We start from the raw sequence: 7332 nt of genomic DNA on the forward strand, positions 1-7332 counted from the left end.
ACTTCTCCCATTGCAAGAAAGATCAAGCTAGTAGGCCAAACCAAACTGATAATTCGAAGAGACTTGCAAAGATAAACCAATCATACATAAAAGAATTCAGAGAAGAATCAAATATTGTTCATAGATAATCTGGATCAAAAACCCACAATTCATTGGATCTCGACAAACACACCGCAAAAGAAGATTACATCGAATAGATCTCCAAGAGAATCAAGGAGAACTTTGTATTGAGATCCAAAGAGAGAGAAGAATCCATCTAGCTAATAACTATGGACCCGAAGGTCTAAAGTAAACTACTCACACATCACCGGAGAGACCATGGAGTTGATGTAGAGGCCCTTCGTGATCAATGCCCCCTTCGGCGGAGCTCTGTAAAAGGCCCCAAGATGGGATCTCTCGGGTACAGAAGGTTGCGGTGGTGGAATTAGATTTTCGTGGTGCTCCTGGATGTTTGCAGGGTACATGGACTTATATAGGAGGAAGAAGTAGGTCGGTGGAGCAACGAGGGGCCCCGGAGGGTGGAGGGTGCGCCTAGGGGGGTAGGCGCGCCCCCTGCCTCGTGGCCTCCTCGATTGTTTCTTGAAGCCCACTCCAAGTCTCCTAGATCACATTTGTTGAGAAAATCATGTTCCCGAAGGTTTCATTCCGTTTGGACTCCGTTTGATATTCCTTTTGGGCGAAACTCTAAAATAGGCAAAAAACAGCAATTTGGGTTGGGCCTCCGGTTAGTAGGTTAGTCCCAAAAATGATATAAAGGTGTAAAATAAAGCCCATTAACATCCAAAATAGATAATATAATAGCATGGAGCAATCAAAAATTATAGATACGTTGGAGACGTATCAGTCGCCAGGTTAGGGCGGGTCACCAGTGAGTCGCCAAGTCCGGCCGGGTCATACCACGGGGTATATCCCCGACATTAGCCCCCCAGTTTAATTTGGATTTATCCATGTTAAACTAATCCTGCAAAATAAACACAAGAACAAATTTGACAAGTTGTGCTACGGTTTAAAAGTTTTTCTGAACTAGTACCTGATCATCCTTAAATCCTTGTCATTTCCTTCTTCTGGAAAGTCTGGGTCAATAGACCAGCTTCATAATAAATTTGCTGACATTGGCTTCTTAGAGAAATATTGTGAAGAATAATTCATTTGATTCAGCTCCCAATGCTTAACAAAAAATATTGGTCTTAAAATACTCATCTGATTTTTAGGCGGCTTGAAGATGTAGAACTTGCCGGTTTATCATTACCTAAATTGCCGGTTCGTAAATATTGATGGCACCAAGTTATAATTGTTGCCGACGTCGGCTCATAATTATTGATGACGTCGGGTCATGATTGTTGCTCACGCCGGGTCAATCTGGTTTGCTCAAAACTAAGAATTTGAAGATATTTCTCCCTTGTATCTATATTACCTGTAGCCCCCAAGTCTTGAGCAGAGCAAAGTGATGACTTAAGACTTGCTTCAATATAAATACTACCACTTGAAGAAATCCAGGCTGTTCATCTCAGCCACCAGTCAAAACTGAATATTCCATATATGTATATGTAGCCCCCAAGTGCCGGGTTATCATGCTTGTAGCAACCTGGGACTTGTAATTGCCTTATGCTCATAAAAACTTCAACCAGTGTAGCCCCCAAGGGCCGGGTCATTATGCAATAATGAGCAGGGACTTTGTAGATATGGTCATGTAGATTTGAACTGCAACATGTAGCCTCCAAGGACCGGCTCAGTATGATAACACTAAGCTAAGACTTTATGTATACTTCATTGAAAATAACATCTTATATCGTACGGCTTGAACCCACGTCCACAAGGTTAAGAGACTTGTGCTTTACCAAGTGAGCAATGGACCCTTCAATATAATGGACTTAACTTGTGTACCTTGAATTTTTGATAGGAGCAATTGGCAGCCCCCAAGGGCCGGCTCATTACGATGTGATGAGTCGGTTCTTCAAGAAGGCAAGTAAAAAATGACTTTTTATTAGCCCCCAAGTGCCATGGTGCATGCTAGCAGTGACATGGGACTTGCATATTTGATGTAATCTCAACTTGAATAATGTAGCCCCCAAGTGCCGGGTCGTAAGCCTGCAGTGACTTGGGACTATTCCCTCCATTGTAGAATAAATCATATCCATTGATAAAATAATAGCCATTACGCTGAAGCGACTTTGAAAACCTCAATAATAATATTGGTTATTGATAATCATAAGAAAAATCCAACCATGTTGGCTATTCAAAATTTGAATAATATAATCCGGTATAAAAACCTCAATCATTGAATATCATCATGAAAATCCAGCCAAGTTTGGCTATTAAAGATTTGAATACCTTATTGGTTGACAAGTAAAACTGGAGTTTAAATACTCGGCGGTTGTTGGCCAATGGTGACTTAATGCGCATTCATTGTAAGCCAGCATTTTTAAAACCCGGCGGCTTATAGCCTTTGAGAAAATCCAGAATGGATAACCCTTTTGAAACATCAATTTTGATGATGAGCTTGAACTTAATCATTTATATAAGTCATAGTTCTGCAAATCCTGCACAAAGTTTAAACAACATATTCCCTGGCGACTTAACGTCAAAAGCTGGGGCGGGTAACAACCCAAACATAATATAGTCTTATGCAATTATGGAAAAGACTAGCATTAAGGCCATTCAAGCCTAAACATACTGCCAACTTAAAGTTAAAAGCCAGAGCCGGTTTAATCACAACCTTATATAATCATAACAAAATATCATACCTGCGATATGTGATTAAACTGCCGGCTTACCATACCAAAGTAGTTAGGATGATAACCCAAAACTGAGAAGACAATACTTCCAAGTACTTAATATCATCATATGATGCCAGTTCATCATATACCTATGTTTGAGCTGTGTTGTACAACAGACTCTCTTTGGTCTTTGTAACCCGGTCATTAAGCCTCCAAGTAGGTCAAAGCTATACTCGTATGAAGTGATAATACTGGCTTGATAGCAGAAATCCCAGGGTAATCAGAGTTGTGCTCTTATGAAATTTTAATTTTGGCATGATAGCCTATTATCAAGGTAATCAGAGCTATGCTCTCATGAAATTTTCATTTTGGCTTGATAGCCGAATTATCAAGGTAATCAGAGCTGTGCTCTCATGAAATTTTCATATTGGTTTGATAGCCGAATTACCAAGATAACCAGAGTTGTGCTCTTATGAAATTATCATATTGGCTTGATAGCCGAATTACCAAGATAACTAGAGCTATGCTCTTATGAAATTATCATATTGGCTTGATAGCCAAATTACCAAGATAACCAGAGCTGTGCTCTTATAATTTTTCATATTGGCTTGATAGCTGAATTACCATATTGGCTTGATAGCCTGAATCAAGAGGATAGTAACGCTATGTTCTCTTTTGTGAATACACCTATGTTTGAATAGGAAGCCGCCAAGTGACATATTCGGTCAAGAGGGTAGTAACGCTATGTTCTCTTTGGTGAATACACCTATATTTGAACAGGAAGCCCCCAAGTGACATATTCGGTCAATAGGGTAGTAACGCTATGTTCTCTTTGGTGAATACACCTATGTTTGAACAGGAAGCCCCCAAGTGACATATAATGAGCCTCAAGGCAGGATACCCATGTTTGAACCGCGCGTCATGGCAGCAAGTTCTCTTTGGCAACCTTTAATTTTTCTGAGAACTCGAACTTTGCGAGAGATGAATTCTTTTTGAATCGGAATTTCAAACCAGATATTGAGAACTTCAAAACTTTGTCGGAGATAGATTCCCCTAGAATCGGATTTGAACCGGAATCTTTACTTATAAACCGGAACTCTTTCTTTGAGCAAGAAACTTGAGATTACTCGGCACCGTTTAAGATGGAAATTGTCTTGATAGCCTTTAAATTTTCATCAATATAGCAGTAGTCTCCGGGGCCGGTTTATTTTTTCCCTCCAATGATCCGGAGTTCTTGATTCACTAATACTGGCCAATTCCACCGAGTCATGTCATTGTAGCCCCCAAGTCTTAAGACGACTCAAGGAGTTGTCTTGAGATTCTCCATATTTGACCGTGATATAAACCGGTATGAGTCATTCAACAACTCAGTGATATAATAGTCCCTTTTGCAGTAGACAAACTTGTCCTGCATTGGAGAAACTCGCAAGCCAGAATAATTGTTCTTTTAAAGAAAACAAAATATAACATAAAGATATACTGGATGGATTTCACCTGATGTGTCAGGCCAGAAATCATTTGTCGCGGAGTTGATGATCACTGGGTGAAGCTGAAAACAATCATAGCCGAGTCAGCCACGGGAGCAGACAGATGAGCCGGCCGCGGCGTTGTAAGCCGGTGTGGACGGGCGAGTCAGTCACAAGGGTGATAAGCCGCATGGACGGGCGAGTCAGTCGCGTCGTGTTGATGTAAATCAAGATGCACGGACTACGACTTGCGCACACCCGTTCAACAACAAGGGGGCGTGTACGCCGGTGCATGATGATGCTAACGCATTGTAACATCCCAAAATTCTAAATTTTGGAATGTTATAGTAAATAAATAACTTTGATTTTTGTTTGATTGTGAGTAATTGATTGTGTGAAATTGAGTGAAATTTGAAACCTTTTGAAAGTACAATGAGAGGGAATGAAATGACTTCCCCAAACTTTCACTTTGCATCCTGATCTCCATGAATTCAAATTCTTTTCAAATGCAAAACCCTAGAGTGAAGATGACATGACTTCTTCCATTTAAAATGAAAAGGGTTTTTGAAAATATTTGAAGTTTCATTTGCAAATGATTCAAATCAGAAACTTTATGCACCTCAATGAGTTTCATGAGAAAAGATAAGATGACTTCTTCAAAACTTGCAGAAAGAGAGTTGGAAGTTTCAAAGAATCATTTTGGAGTTATTTGAATTTTTAGTCAAATTATTTTTCTCCTAAAAATAAATAGACAAAAATAAGGGTAAAATGATTCCCTTCAATGGAAAATTAGGAGAAAATAATTTTAAAATAAGTTGGTATTTTAAAAATGATTTTTATTGGGTTTTATTGCAACAGCAGCACTGTTTGACTTTTTGAATTTTTTTGGATTTAATTTGAACTTGGAAAATAGTTCATATTGTGGGAAATCTTTCTCTGAAAATTTTGATATATTATATGGCTACATAATATTTTGTATTTACTTATGATTCTTTTTTGTCAAGTCTGTGCTTTATTTAAAAAAAAGAGGGGGCCGAAGCCATCGAGGCCCAACTCCCTCCCTCTCTCTCCGCGGCCCAGCAGCGCCTTAGGCCCATGGCCTCCCCCTCTCGAACCGAAGCGCTAAGCGCTTGGTCGACCGCTCCTCTCGCTCGTTCCCTACCGCTGACTCACGGGTCGCGCATGTCATCCCCATCCTTTGTCATTTTCTTTCGTGTTCATGATGGGAACAATATCCGATGCAAATCTTCTTGATTCGATCCGTTTGTTGCCCCTCACGCAAGACCGACTCCATATAAATACCCCCTCCTCCTCCTCATCCAATTTTCGCAAAAATTGGAAGGTTTCGATCTTGTTCCACCCCGATCCAATCTCGCCGGAGTTCCCCGTCGCCTGAAGGATGTTTCCGCTGCCACCGAAGGTTACTCAAGCCCTCTTTCTCCTCTGTTTCTTCATGCCTCTCTACTACACACCTACCTGACTCCTTCTCCTTCGCAGACGCGTGGGGGAACAACTCCCCGGTGCCATTCGAATCTCGCCGGAGTTCGCCTCGCTCCAGCCGCTCGCCTTCGTCACCACCGCAAGAACTCGACACTGCAGACGCTACCATCGCCATCGCCGAGACGTGCTGGACCCCGTCGTGTTCCTCTCCAACCCCGAAGACCACAGACATGAGCGCCACGACCACCACCCGAAGTGGCAGCACCATTGACGGCCGAGTCGCTCAAGCTCTGAGCTCTGTCCCATGGGCCCCTGCCCGACACCGTTGCGCAGCACCGCCCGACGCCACGCAGGAGACGCCGCCCCTCGCCCCGTGACCCGCTGCCCCACCCCACCTTCGCCTGCCTCGCCGGAGTCGCCGCCTGAGACGACGACCATGCTTCTGTAAGCGCCACCACCTCCCATGTGTACTCGCCTCTTCTTTCATGTTTTTTTTTTGTTCGGTTCAACCAGTGAATGGTTTTTAGTTAGAGCGAACGGTTATTACTTTACCATCGTCAGATCCAAAATCTAAGGTCTAGATTAGACCTGTTTTTGTTTTTAGGCCAAAGCATTTTCTTCTAATTAGCGGTCATTCGCTAGATTTGCTCCGTAGAGAATAGTTTCTATCCATTAGTATTGCGACACGTGTCCAGGGACTCAATTGCGGATAGAAGTTTCATAGATTAGTCCCTGGATTTTTCAGAACAGCCCCTGAACTTCAAAACCCTCCAACTTTTTATCCGTAACTCCAATTTAGGTGTTTCTTTTTGCAGAATACTCCTTGTGACATATACTTTCCAACAAAAAGTGGATTTTGGAGATTGAGCAAATCAAATTTATTCAACTTCAAATCTAGTTCAAACCTTCGTTCGATCGTAACTTTTGAACCGGAGCTTAGTTTTTATGAAACCAATGCCAAATTGTTCATCATGATTCCATCTATCTAGTGATCCTATTGTAACGCCCCGGATATAACTTTCCCAATTTGTACTTCAACTCTTGCCGTTTCCGGCGTTAAGTTATATTTATTTCCTCGGGTTCAGGTTTTGTCTCCGTGTGTTGTTTTCGTTTTCATGCATCTCATATCATGTCATCATGTGCATTGCATTTGCATACGTGTTCATCTCATGCATTCGAGCATTTTCCCCGTTGCCTGTTTTGCATTCCGGCGCTTCGTTCTCCTCCGGTGGTCATTTCTAGCTTTCTTTCGTGTGTGGGGATTAAATATTTCCGGATTGGACCGAAACTTGCCAAGCGGCCTTGGTTTACTACCGGTAGACCGCCTGTCAAGTTTCGTATCATTTGGACTTCGTTTGATACTCCAACGGTTAACCGAGGGACCGAAAAGCCTCGTGTGTGTTGCAGCCCAACACCCCTCCAATTTGTCCCAAAACTCACCAAACTCTGCTCCATGTCCTAGAGCGTTCGATCATGATCGCGTGGCCGAAAACCGCACCTCATTTGGACTCTCCTAGCTCCACTTATGCCTATAAATAGCCGCCCGTTTTCGGATCTCGGATCTCTCCCCGTCCAACCCTAAAAAAAAACTCTAGATCCGCCGCCGACGGACGTGTCCGGAGCGGACCGGACAACGTTCGCCGCGCCCCTCGCCCACTCGCCGCTCGCCACGTGGACCGGACCACATCGCCGCTCTTGTCGGTCCGCAG

At 42.7% G+C, this 7332-nt stretch overlaps 1 long non-coding RNA gene across 2 annotated transcripts in view; it reads left to right on the forward strand.

Moving 5' to 3' along the window:
- The first annotated feature begins 5352 nt into the window (after nucleotides 1-5352).
- LOC123151224 (uncharacterized) overlaps nucleotides 5353-7332 on the forward strand; it is a 4093-nt gene continuing 2113 nt past the window's right edge. Inside the window, exons 1-2 of one of the 2 annotated variants that reach the window (XR_006475554.1) lie at nucleotides 5353-5603; nucleotides 5681-6067. This is a non-coding gene — a long non-coding RNA (uncharacterized lncRNA). Of the gene's footprint in view, nucleotides 5604-5680; nucleotides 6227-7332 lie in introns of those variants that run through there. The other variant, XR_006475553.1, reaches the window with a different exon arrangement.

This window comes from Triticum aestivum, chromosome 7A, assembly GCF_018294505.1.
Source record: "Triticum aestivum cultivar Chinese Spring chromosome 7A, IWGSC CS RefSeq v2.1, whole genome shotgun sequence".
NCBI lineage: Eukaryota > Viridiplantae > Streptophyta > Magnoliopsida > Poales > Poaceae > Triticum > Triticum aestivum.